General features: G+C 42.8%; 1 long non-coding RNA gene across 3 annotated transcripts in view; it reads right to left on the minus strand.

The window, feature by feature from the left end:
* Positions 1–2139: 2139 nt before the first annotated feature.
* Positions 2140–12346, minus strand: part of LOC118667460 — a 52330-nt gene continuing 42123 nt past the window's right edge. For 2 of the 3 annotated variants that reach the window (XR_004971274.1, XR_004971276.1), the window contains 2 exons: positions 5067–5166; positions 2140–3096 (listed from right to left, as the gene is read on the minus strand). This is a non-coding gene — a long non-coding RNA (uncharacterized LOC118667460). Of the gene's footprint in view, positions 3097–5066; positions 5167–9861; positions 11008–12346 lie in introns of those variants that run through there. The other variant, XR_004971277.1, reaches the window with a different exon arrangement.

Genomic DNA, 12346 nt, shown 5'->3' on the forward strand with positions numbered 1-12346 from the left:
TTGAAAAAGGGGGAGACTAGGGGGAAAGTATTCCAGGAAAGAAAGAAATCTATATATTTGAACCCTGTATTGAAGATAATGAAAAAGTTTAAAATACATTATTAAAGCAGACAGCAGCCTGGCTGGTATGGTTCAATGGTTGAGCATCAACCTATGAATCAGGAGGTCATGGTTTGATTCCCAGTCAGGGCACATGCCTGGGTTGCAGGCTTGATCCCCCATGTGGGGCATGCAGGAGGCAGCCAATTAATGATTCTCTCTCATCATTGATATTTCTATCTCTATCTCCCTCTCCCTTCCTCTCTGAGATCAATATAAATATATATGTATATATTTTTAAAAGCAGACAGTGAAAGATAAATAAAGGCAATTATAAACCCTAGGAAAAACAAAAATCTAAACAAGATAGTAAATATGCTTGACTAGGCCATGAATAATATTGATATAATAACTGCAATGCAATCACTATTTACTGTCATTTGGCCTTTAGAATCTATCTATCAACAAAGCACAAAAGACTGAATTACAGCTCCAGAAGAGAAAGCAAGTGTTATTTACCTTAACCATATAAAAGCAAAAGTATAGATGACAGATGTTAGAAAGCAAAAGGGGTGAGGAAAGTTGAAGAGAAGAGTAGGTATGATTATGTTCCCATTTTACAATTTAAGGAATCAAGGAATGTTACATGTAATGGATAGAAAAAAGTAAATGTTTATTATTTAAAATTATAAAGTTAACCAACAGAAGTATTTAAAAAGATACAATTATTTGGAAGGCAGAGACAGGGTGATAGTGTAACCATGCTAAATATTTCTGTTAAAGAGGAACATAAATAATCTTTTAAAACTGATAAGTCAGAAAATAACAGTATAAACATACTGTTAAGAATTACATATGATTTTCTCTGGAGAATGAGACCAGGGATGAAAGAGATGAGGCAACTACTCTTGTGTTTTATGTGACATTTTTAGCTAGCAAGTACATGTATTACTTTGTAGAGATAAAAGTTATCTTTTGATGATTAAGATGTCATTCCTGCCCTGAGGAGTCTTTTGCAATCTAGTACAGAAAACTGGTTACTAAAATACAAGGGAAGAAAGGAGGAAAAGGGGGAGGGAGGGAGGGAGGGAGGGAGGGAGGGAGGGAGGGAGGGAAAAAGCAAAGGTCATTTATAATGGAAATAATTTAGATTGCTATCTGGAGATAAAGTATTTACTGACTGTCTACCTTGTGCTGTGTATTTTGCTGGATTACTTACATAAACCCTCTCATTTCAACCTTCTGCCTTTGCAGTTATTTTCCTTATTTTACTCTGAACAATGGAGGCTGAAAGGGTAGGCAATTTATTCAAGATCACAAAGCTCCCCCATGCCAGAGCCAGGAACCACACCAGGTCTCTCAAAGTCTAAACTCATGGACTTTCTCTTAGAGAAGGCAGTCACCTAAGTGCAGAAGATGTCTGGGTATCAGACAGATTCTAAGATAGAAGCTGCTTTACTGTTAAAGGAAGTTATGGTCCAGGGCAGGAGCGCTGGCGGGGAGGAGCGCTGGCACACAGATCTAGGGCACAGCAGGGCGGGCAGACACCAGTCCCTCCGTGAGGCCCCCAGAGAAGCCGAGGGCTGAGGGCCTGTTTTCTATGTCCGTGCCCTATCTGACACATTAAAAACTTTTAACAGCTGGAGAGATGAAGGATTGGTGTGAATACATCCTTTCTTTCTTCTTCATTCCTGTGGCAGGAAGACACAAGAGTAACCAGGAGAAAGACGGCCTCCCCGCAACAGCCAACCCTCCATCATCCTGTGCCTCTTCCCTGCCACTGGCCTATCAGATTTGGGTCCAGGTTAATTTGGTCATACTGTTCTTCAGCTGGCCCCTCCCTCAGAAACCTTTTTAGGCATTTTTGGTCACCAACTTATTCCTTTCCTTTGAGTAATTTTGTTAAATTCTCATTAAATTCTCAATTCCTCTTCCTAAACTCTCAATTCCCCTCCTGTTCCTCCTCCTCCCTCCTCCTCTTCCCTCCACTTCCTCCCTCCGCCTCTTTTCTTTCTCCTCCTCTTCTTTTTCTCTTCCTCCTCTCTCTCTCTCTCTCTCTCTCTCTCTCCTCTCTCTCTCTCTCTCTCTCTCTCTCTCTCTCTCTCTTTTTCCTGTTAGAAGAAGCAGGCGAAGCTAAAACCCTCTCAGGCAAAGCTAATTCCTCTACTTTCATTTTTCTCCTGTTTGTTTCTGCTTCTCCTGGAATCTGTGCCGTCTCTGATCATGTCTTCTCTGTGCTTCCTACTTCTCCCTCTCCATAAGCACCTTCCCCTTACCCAAAAAGATAGCTAAGCTTCTTCTACTGAGGAACATCCTTTCTTCCTAATTCTGCCTTCCTCCCACAAATGTGTTGTGGAGCACCTGTTACATTCCCAACCCTGCATAGCTGTTGAGAATACTTTGGGAAATGATGTAGGCTTGCCCCTGCGGAGCTTACAGTCTAGGGAAGGAGCAATAAGTCAACAATAAATATGAAATTATAAATTTCCACAAAGGCTCGGGAGGAAAAACACAGGGCACAGTGGTAAAAAGTCAAATGGGGTTCCCCTAAGTTAGGGTAGCCTGGAAAGGGCTCTTATAATTCCATCACTTCTATTACTGGAGTTTAGGCTGTCATCTTTCACCTAGGTTCTAATAAACTCTAAAAAGTTCCCTGCTTACAAATTCTACCTTTTGGGTTTTCTTACATGTTGCTACTATAGCTGAGTTTCTAAAGCAGATCAAATGTTGGCATTCCCCTACTGAAGTCTTCAGTGGTTTCTCAATACCTACAAGCCCAGATACCTGCTTTTTAAACGCCGAGGTGATTAAGAGGAGACTAAGAGATTGCTGTATAAACAGAGACCAGTGCTATGAGGAATGCGTTGTGCTGACTTCAGTCTCCAGGACTCTCTTGGGCTTGTTATTTTTGCCAATGTCTGTTCTCATTTGTTTTGTTTAAACAGCCATCCAATGGAAAGCTAGAGCAGCAGCATTGTCCTCTGTGGCCACTCCGAAGTCCTGAGAGGCAGGTTGGGCTCTGGAATCTGCAACGTGGAGAAGGAAGTGACCAGGACTCTGGAAAAAGAAAGGGCCACCGAGATCAGAGAAAGCAGCTCTGTGAGATGAGGAGCAGGAAGGAGATGTTGTTGTGGGCTCCTGGACAAGCATTTAATAAAACTTCCTCTCTTCTGGCCTCTTTCCTCCAGCTGTTGCAGGAGATCAAATTTAGCATTCTTCCTTTAGATGCTAGTAGGAAAACTAGTCAATTAAAACAAAGTGAAAATAAATTTGGTGAATTCTTCATTTGGTGAAATGGGTTTCTGTGAATTGGCCATTGACTTTGCTTCAAGAGTTTAAGGGAATTTGACATTCTGCTTATTTGACCAATTCTATAGAAGGAGTGAGGGGGCAGTGAGTTATGTGGGTCAAGGTTAATGCCATGGGCAGAGGAGCTTCTGCTCTGCTTCCTTTTTGGTATTTTGAGAGGATATTGCATCATAGGTTGTGGATAGCAAAGGGTGGGCCTAAATTTAGCTCTCCCAAACTGATCCTGAAAGGGAACATTGAACTTAGGTGAAGGTCTGATTAGGATCTTGTCAGTTGTCTTGACAAAGCAGATGACATTATCTGCCAGTGGCGGATCAGAGCTGGCTCATTGGCTCAGAGAGGTCACTGGCAAATTGTCAGTAATTTCGCAAGCCATATGTTAAACCTGGCAATTATTAAAAAATAAATTATTTAAACTTAAAATTAAATAAATAATATTTAAAATAAAGGTAATGAAATATTCAAAATTATTGTTCCTTAGTTATTTTACTACATTTTACTGTTATCTATGCTTTCAATGTTATTTACATCTTATGTATCTCTGTCATGCATCCCTTCCTAACTCTGCATTTGGTGATGTCATATTGGTAGCTTGACATGTCAAGGTGGGACTACTTATACCACAAAAAGTGTGCAAAGACAATAAATGAGGACTTCTCCCACCTCACACTAACTACTAATCATTTTGCAGCACACCACTGCCTATGGTTCCTGCAGCAGGGTGGGCTGTCTTCACAAGAAACCTAGGGGAGTCACACTGCACCTCTGCACTGCCAACAAGGTAGGGCCAAGTCTGCAAAGACTGGAATGGTCCTCGGCTACACCTGGCAGCAGCACAACTCCCTGGGATGACACCAGTCCCACTCAGTGGTCACCAGTTCATGCTGCAGCTCAGATCAGCCATGACACAGCAGAGACCAAGATCCAAAGGACACCAAGGACCCCCTATCTTTCTCTACCACCATGAGATCACTTAAGTCTCATAGTCAGATGCAAAAAAAAAAAAAAAAAAAAAAAAAAGAGGGAGGAAGCAGAAATCTGAAAAACCTTGCACTTTATCCAACAAAGAATCTACCAAAAGAAATTATTTTATTTATAGAATTAAATGAAATTCATCTGATGGGACTGACACTGCCTTCATCACTCAGGTTTAGCCACCTGGGGCAGGAGTGGTTGAAGGAGGGTGCTCTTTGGTGAGGACAGACTGATTTATAATAGAGGAAAGGCTCCATTCTTTATTGTTGTCATTGCAGAGTTAAGAACAGTGGGTGCAGCCCAGCCAGTGTGGCTCAGTGGTTGAGCACTGACCCATGAGCCAAGAGGTCAGGGTTCGATTCCCAGTCAGGGCACATGCTTGGGTTGTGGGCTCGATCCCCAATGGGGGGAATGCAGGAGGCAGCCCATCAATGATTCTCTCTCATTATTGATGTTTCTATCTCTCTCTCTCTCCCTCTCCCTTTCTCTCAAATCAATAAAATTATATTTTTTTAAAAAGGACAGTGTGTATACATTTACACCCCTGCTGCAGTGGAGTTTAATATCAATGATGATACTGAGCTTTTATTTAGTGGTATCTTCCATTTGCAGATGAAGGCTCAGAAAGCTAATGTAACTTACAAAAGCTCACACAGCCAGGAAATGGAAGGACATAGGCCTTGAAAGAAAGGTTGGTATGACCACGGGGATGGATCCCTTTTGTTTTACTGCCTCTCATTCACCTGCTCAGGCCTTCCTCTGGTCTTTTCAGCTGTGCAGGTGCCACAGCATGACTGGAACAAGAGAGGACTTCCTCACAGGGCAGCATCTGGAACAGACAACCTGGAAGCCAAGGCAAGTCAGGAAAGCTATTACTTGAGAGGCTGACCGTGAATACTTTAGGGCCAAAGACAAGAAATGAAATGTTACTGGAAAGGAAAATGAGGTGTGGAGTACAAGGGTTGGACCATGAAGACCCAAATCCAGGAACACTGGGTAAGTATGCCCTTTGTGTAATGCCCCAGTGCATCTTGACAGAGTAGCAACAGCATCATAAAGGAGCTACACCAGCACTGACACCAGCTTTTCTCCAAAATGTGATTATTACTCATGTGTTCCCTCCCACTGTCCCGCATGCCCCAACACTGCTCTCTCCATCCTACTCTTACTTGTTTTGAAAATAAGTATTTTACTAGCTTATCAAAATAATGCATGCAAATAACTTTAGACATTTATATAATACAGGAGGGCATATAAGAAAAAGCACAGTCACCTTCTCCACCCCAACCCCTTTCCAATTCCAATTTTCCCCACTTAGTACTTTTGTAAATTTCCAAATGTCCATGCTCTCCCATAGCTCTTACCAAACAGCACAAGCTGGATGCTGTCCCAGTATTTCTCTCCTGATTTTATTATCTCAGAAGGAATGGGAGGAGCTGAGCTTAAATGTCCCAAAATATAAAGCCTTGGTGAATATGAAGAGACTGAGACCCTGAGAAAGCACACCAGGGCATCTATCCAGCCCCCTTTGTTTAATTGATTTCCATGGGCAGATGGATGGTTTCTCCCCATTGTCTGGTGTGTATTGTATACTTTGCCAGTTCAAGGGGATGAGTCAGCGTCTCCCTCCTCCTTTATTTTCCATCCACTTCTACTGCAGCTCTCTACAATTTTGTTGACTTCTTTTAAGGCTAAGAGGAACCTCAAACACTATCTGAATTCAAAGACACATTTTTCCATCTCAGTAGCAGAAGTTTGTTCTGGGGTCTGGTTCTGCAATGACTTAGAAATTCCTTTGTCTACTGTCCTAAAGGACATGATGTGTGTATTCATTCACTCAACAACTATCTGCTAAGCATCCATGCTGTGCCAGGCACGCGCTCAGCATGCTGGACACAGTTTAATGCACAGATTAGTGTGTAGTCTGTGCCCTCATCTTGCTAATGGCCTAGAAGGAAAATCAGATGAAAAGGCCACTACAAGGCAGTGTGGTGAGAGCTTGCACAAAAACAAGGTCCATGGGAGCACTGGGAAAGGCATTGCCCCACTGACTGCGTGGTCAGGGACGGCCTTCCAGACCAGGGACACTGAGTTGAGTTTGAAAGGCCAAATCTGACCCCTGGCTGGTGTGGCTTAGTTGGTTCGGCATTGTTGCATGCACCCAAAGGTTGCTGGTTGGATTCCCAGTCAGGGCACATACCCAGGTTGCAGGCTTGATCCCTGGAGTGCAGGAGGCAGCTGATTGATGTTCCGCTCTCACATTGATGTTTCTATTTCCCTCTCCCTTTCTCTCTTTCTAAAAATCAATAAAAATAAAATCTTTAAAAAAATAAAGGCATCAGAGTTAGAGGGTGTCTGGAAAGCATCTGGAGGCACTAAGTGTGGTTGAAGCGGTCTTCTTGTGATCAGAGTCCCAAAACTGCCGATGGATAGTCACAATATCTGGACAATATCTGTCTATTTTCTGGATTAGCAACCTAAATACTGATCTTTTTAGACAATGGCAGCTTCACCCCACCCGAGTTTCGTTGTTATAAATCAGTTTCCCCATATAAGAGTGCTCTTTGTACCCAGATCTGCACGGAGCTAAATAAGCAACCCTGTCCCAGCAGCCAGCCCTCTCCTGGCTCTTTGTATCTGCTTAAACTTCTGTCTCAAGTTTTGCTGCTTCTGGGGACCCAGTTCCAATATTTATCGCTCAGGTGCTTCCTTCCTCTCAGAAGGTCCTAAGCACTCCAAGATTCTGAAAGAGGAAATCAAAGGACTTCTCAAAGCTACATTCCCACTGCTTCACGGAGTTATATGAAGGACAAAGAAAACAGGACTGTAGGACACATGGAAATCCCCCAGAATTCCAGCCCATCTCCCCTGAAATTCCACGTTGGTGTTTCATCCTTTTATCTAAACACTTTGTAGCTATTAAGCTAAGATTCATCCCAGGAAAATAATATTTAAAGGAAATAAGTCCCCCCCCCCTCTTTTTTTTACTTTGATAGAAAATGAACATAATAGCACTGGACAGTAGAAAAGCAGAAATCAATGAGGAGAGGAGCAATCCAGGTCTAAAAAACTGAGCGATTGAGCCCGACCGGCGTGGCTCAGTGGTTGAGGGTCGACCTATGAACCAGGAGGCCACAGTTCGATTCCCAGTCAGGGCACCTGCCTGGGTTGCAGGAGGCAAGCAATCCATGATTCTCTCTCATCGTTGATGTTTCTGTCTCCCTCTCCCTCAGCCTTCCTCTCTGAAATCAATAAAAAGTATGAATATATTTTATTTATTTATTTTAATTAAATCTTTATTGTTCAGATTATTATAGTTGTTCCTCTTTTTGCCCCCATAGCTCCCCTCCACCCGGTTCCCACCCCACCCTCTGCCCTTACCCCCACCACCTACTGTTCTCATCCATAGGTGTAAAATTTTTGTCCAGTCTCTTCCCACACCCCCCACACCCCTTTCCCCCCCAAGAATAGTCAGTCCACTCCCTTTCTGTGCCCCTGATTCTATTATAATCACCAGTTTATTCTGTTCATCACATTATCTATTCACTTGATTTTTAGATTCACTTGTTGATAGATGTGTATTTGTTGTTCATAATTTGTATCTTTACCTTTTTCTTCTTCTTCCTCTTCTTAAAGGATACCTTTCAGCATTTCATATAATACTGGTTTGGTGGTGATGAACTCCTTTAGCTTTTCCTTATCTGTGAAGCTCTTTATCTGACTTTCAATTCTGAATGATAGCTTTGCTGGGTAAAGTAATCTTGGTTGTAGGTTTTTGCTATTCATCACTTTGAATATTTCTTGCCACTCCCTTCTGGCCTGCATAGTTTCTGTTGAGAAATCAGCTGACAGTCGTATGGGTACTCCCTTGTAGGTAACTGACTTTTTTTCTCTTGCTGCTTTTAAGATTCTCTCTTTGTCTTTTGCTCTTGGCATTTTAATTATGATGTGTCTTGGTGTGGTCCTCTTTGGATTCCTTTTGTTTGGGGTTCTCTGCGCTTCCTGGACTTGTAAGTCTATTTCTTTCACCAGGTAGGGGAAGTTTTCTGTCATTATTTCTTCAAAAAGGTTTTCAATATCTTGTTCTCTCTCTTCTTCTGGTACCCCCATAATTCGGATGTTGATATCCTTGAAGTTGTCCCAGAGGCTCCTTATACTATCTTCATATTTTTGGATTCTTTTTTCTTTTTGTTTTTCCGGTTGGATGATTTTTGCTTCTTTGTATTACAAATCTTTGACTTGATTCTTGTGATCCTCTAGTCTGCTGTTGGAACTCTGCATACTATCCTTTATTTCAGTCAGTGTATGCTTAATTTCTAGTTGGTCCTTTTTCATAACCTCGAGGGTCTCACTAGATTTCTTGAGGGTCTCACTAAATTTATCGGCTGTTTCTAGAAAATTCTTGAAAAACCTTAAAAGTGTGGTTTTGAACTCTATATCCAGTAGTTTGCTTTCCTCCATTTCTGTCATTTGTGACCTGATTTTTGGCTCTGCATTTTGGCTGCTTCCCTGTGTTGATAGAGTGGCTTTCTGTCTTAGGTGTCCTATAGGGCCAGTGGCTCAGCCTCCCCAATTACCTGAGGTGGACACTCTTGGTGCACCCCTTTGTGGGCTTGGTGCACAGTCTTGTTGTAGTTAAGCCTTGATTGTTGTAGGTATCACTGGGAGGAATTGACCTCCAGGCTAATTGGCTGTGAGAATCAGCTGTGTCTGCAGTGGAAGAACTTCTGAGCTGGAGACACCCTTCTGGGGCAAGACTTGCTTCAGTGGGGCTTTGGTGCTCACTGAGTCTGCCCCCTGAGTGTGTCCCTTATGGATCTGAGGAGTTGTAATCTGGATGGTCCCACTCTGACCACTGGGTACACTGGCTCTTGGATCTCTAAGGAGGTGCTAATTTAGCCTCTACCTGAGGCTACCCAGCAGGAGCTATGGAGAGATTCCTCTTCTTTGTTTGGGATTTAGAGGTCCCCAGATGAGGCCCAGCTGTGAAGCAATGCAAGCTGCTGTGGGGCCTTGGACCTTCTTTTGGAAGTTCTGGTTCTCTCTGATTCAGCTGCAGTTTGTTAGGTAATTTTCAGGTTGCAAAGGGCCAGGCCTTTCATATGCAAAAGCCTCTGCGCACAGTTGGAGTGGGGCGGAGTCTCAGGGGATCAACAGGGCGGAGCAAGCAGCTATGGCTGCTCCCCAGTCCTACCCTAAGAGGCCCCGCATCTCAGTGTCCTGGTAATCGCTGCAAGCACCTCTGAGAGAAAGCCGCCCTCGAGGTCTGCCCTCAGACAGTCCAGTTTTTCCCCCGTATGAGTCTGGGTCCCCAGAGACTGCCTGGAACTGGAGTTCAGAGCAGTCGGGAGCTTGAGACTCCCTCCCAGTTGAAAAAGACAACCAAGTCCTCAGCTGCCAGCCTTTTCCGCGTGCGCCTCTGCACTTTACTTCCACACCGCACCTCCTCTGAGTCTCAGTGTGCTTTTCTCTTTCCTTCTAATTGTAGAATTTCCACTCAGCCAGCCTTCCTGTGGTTCTGGATGATGTCTTTTGGTTGTGTTTTTGAAGTTGTTGTGCGAGGCAGCAATTTCCAGTGTTTACCTATGCCGCCATCTTGCTTTCTCCTGTATATATTTTTTTAAAAAGTGAGAGATTGAAATACAACAAGTTTGCCCAAGTTTAGTCCAGCCTTTAAAGAGAGAGAAATGTGACGGAAAGAAGGCAGGAGAAAGAGGAGATAATAAAGACAATAGGAGAAGGAAGGAATGACTGAGCTAAAGAGAAGGGCAGGGGTTTAGACAAGTGGTTGGGGAGAAAAAATGCCAAAACTAGGATCATGCAAGTTGACAATTCTTTGGGAAATGTAAGTTAATAAATGTACTCAAAGGGGGCAAAGGAGACAAGAAGACAAGATAGCAAAGAATGGGAGATACCATACTTGGTCCATAGCAAATCATTTTGGCTTTGGCTGATCATAAAAATGTTCAACCAAAGACCAATCAAATATGCTCTTCCTCTAAGGTCTTCTATACACAACTTCTTCCAACTAACCCACAGCCTCAGCACAGCTGCTCCAGCAGGGAACACACTGTAACTGCAATAGGAGTCACTCTTCCTAACTTGTTTGGAGGGGAGTTGAGTTCTGGTTGTTTTCACAGATAAAATTAAATTTCCTCTGGACTGCTTTTATGATTTCCTTCTGAAGTTACTCCTCCACCCATCCCTGCCTCATTTTCTCAATTGAACAAAGAGTCCAATTATTCTCTGTGTGTGAAAGAAGAGGACTACACAACTCTGAGAAGTCATTTCAGAATTAATTCATGGCATGAAAAATTCTCTACACACACACATATATGCACACTTACAAACTCATTCAATTTATACATCCACAAACCACCTCTGGGAGCCTCAACCTTGAAGACAGTATTTCACTAATAATTCAGTGAAAAGAAAAATTCAATTTTATCCTAGATGAGTACATGTATTTCCAAGCTGTCTATTGGGTACACAACAGTGGCCCTTTTTCTGTGTATTTCATCACTACAGTGCCCAACAGGGAACGGTAGCTTAGCAGCTTAAAAATCAACTCACTGATGAGGGAAAAATCTGTTCAAATTCTTCAGCAGGCATTGAGAAGTTTATCTTTTCCATGATATACACATACATATATCAGGGAGGGAATGTTCCACTCATGTGTGTCTCCTGGTAAAAACAGAAAGGAAAATATTACTGTGCCCTAAGAGTTTAGAATAAAGCCGATGAGAACACACTCAGGAATTTTTTGAAGCACCATTGGGGACTACTTACAGACTTTAATTGTAAGTAGTAAATTTGGAAAGCCATGTTACCCTAAAACTGTTATTTACTTTTCTCCATGAGCTTGGGGAAGCATTGATTTGGAAATATGGATTTATTTGCCTGCTGAGTCTTTTGGAAAACATTTCCTGGTCCTCTTTATGATCCCAGCCTGTTCGTTTTGGCTTTATATGGAAGTTAATTTCTGTTGGCATTGCATCTATTACTTCATCGAAGTCATGTGTAAGGTTCAACTACATTTTCTCTAGAGTTTTGTAAACACTCATACTGAGACTCTCTGGAAAAGAAAGAACTTTAACTCCATATGGGGAAGGCTGGTTAGCAAGAATTGCAGGTCACTTTAGATAGAAATAGGGGGTTTTCCTTGGAGCTAGAAGGAACCAGTTAAGCAAGAGCACGTTAAGGTATTCATCAGGGAAGAATTTTTTTTGACTGTGCAATGCTTAACAAATTCTGAAACTGGCTACCAAGGAATACCTATTATGGGAAGTATTTCAAAGAATTGTCCATGGTATAGCACCCATTTCTTTTGAATTATTTAAGTACAGAGATGTTTATAATGATGAAAGTCCTAAACTATAATAGAAAAAAGGACTCACAAACCATCTTTGCCAGACCTGGTAAAGTTTTATTATAAAGCTTGAATGGCCAGTCTTCTTTTGTTCAACTAACGTTTTTAACTTCCCAAGAAGGAATTCGGGTGAATTTTCTATCCCTTATCCTATCTAATAAAAAGCTAATATGCTAATTGACCCTCATGCCATTGCAAAGATGGCAGCGCCCACAGCCAATAAGGAGAGAATATGCTAATTGACTGCCCGGCCTTCAAAGATGGCAGCACCCACAGCCACAAGATGGCCAGCAGGGGAGGCCAGTTGTGGGCAATCATGACAGCAGGGGAGGGCAGTTAGGGGTGACCAGGCCAGCAGGGGAGGGTAGTTAGGGGAACCAGGCCAGCAGGGGAGCAGTTAGGCATTGATCAGGCTGGCAGGCAGAAGCAATTAGGGGCTGATCAGGCAGGCAGTCAGGCGAGCAATTGGGAGCAAGCAGTCCCAGCAGTCAGGCACCTCCTGAGGAGTCCCAGATTGGAGAGGGTGCAGGCTGGGCTGAGGGACATCCCCCCCACCCTCGGCAGTGCATCAATTTCATGCATCAAGCCTCTAATATGAAATAACCTTGTTAGGTAGAGGACAGGCCAAGATGTATCATTATAACAAACTACCTT

Source organism: Myotis myotis, unplaced genomic scaffold (genome assembly GCF_014108235.1).
Source record: "Myotis myotis isolate mMyoMyo1 unplaced genomic scaffold, mMyoMyo1.p scaffold_m19_p_12, whole genome shotgun sequence".
In the NCBI taxonomy this organism is placed as follows: Eukaryota; Metazoa; Chordata; class Mammalia; order Chiroptera; family Vespertilionidae; genus Myotis; species Myotis myotis.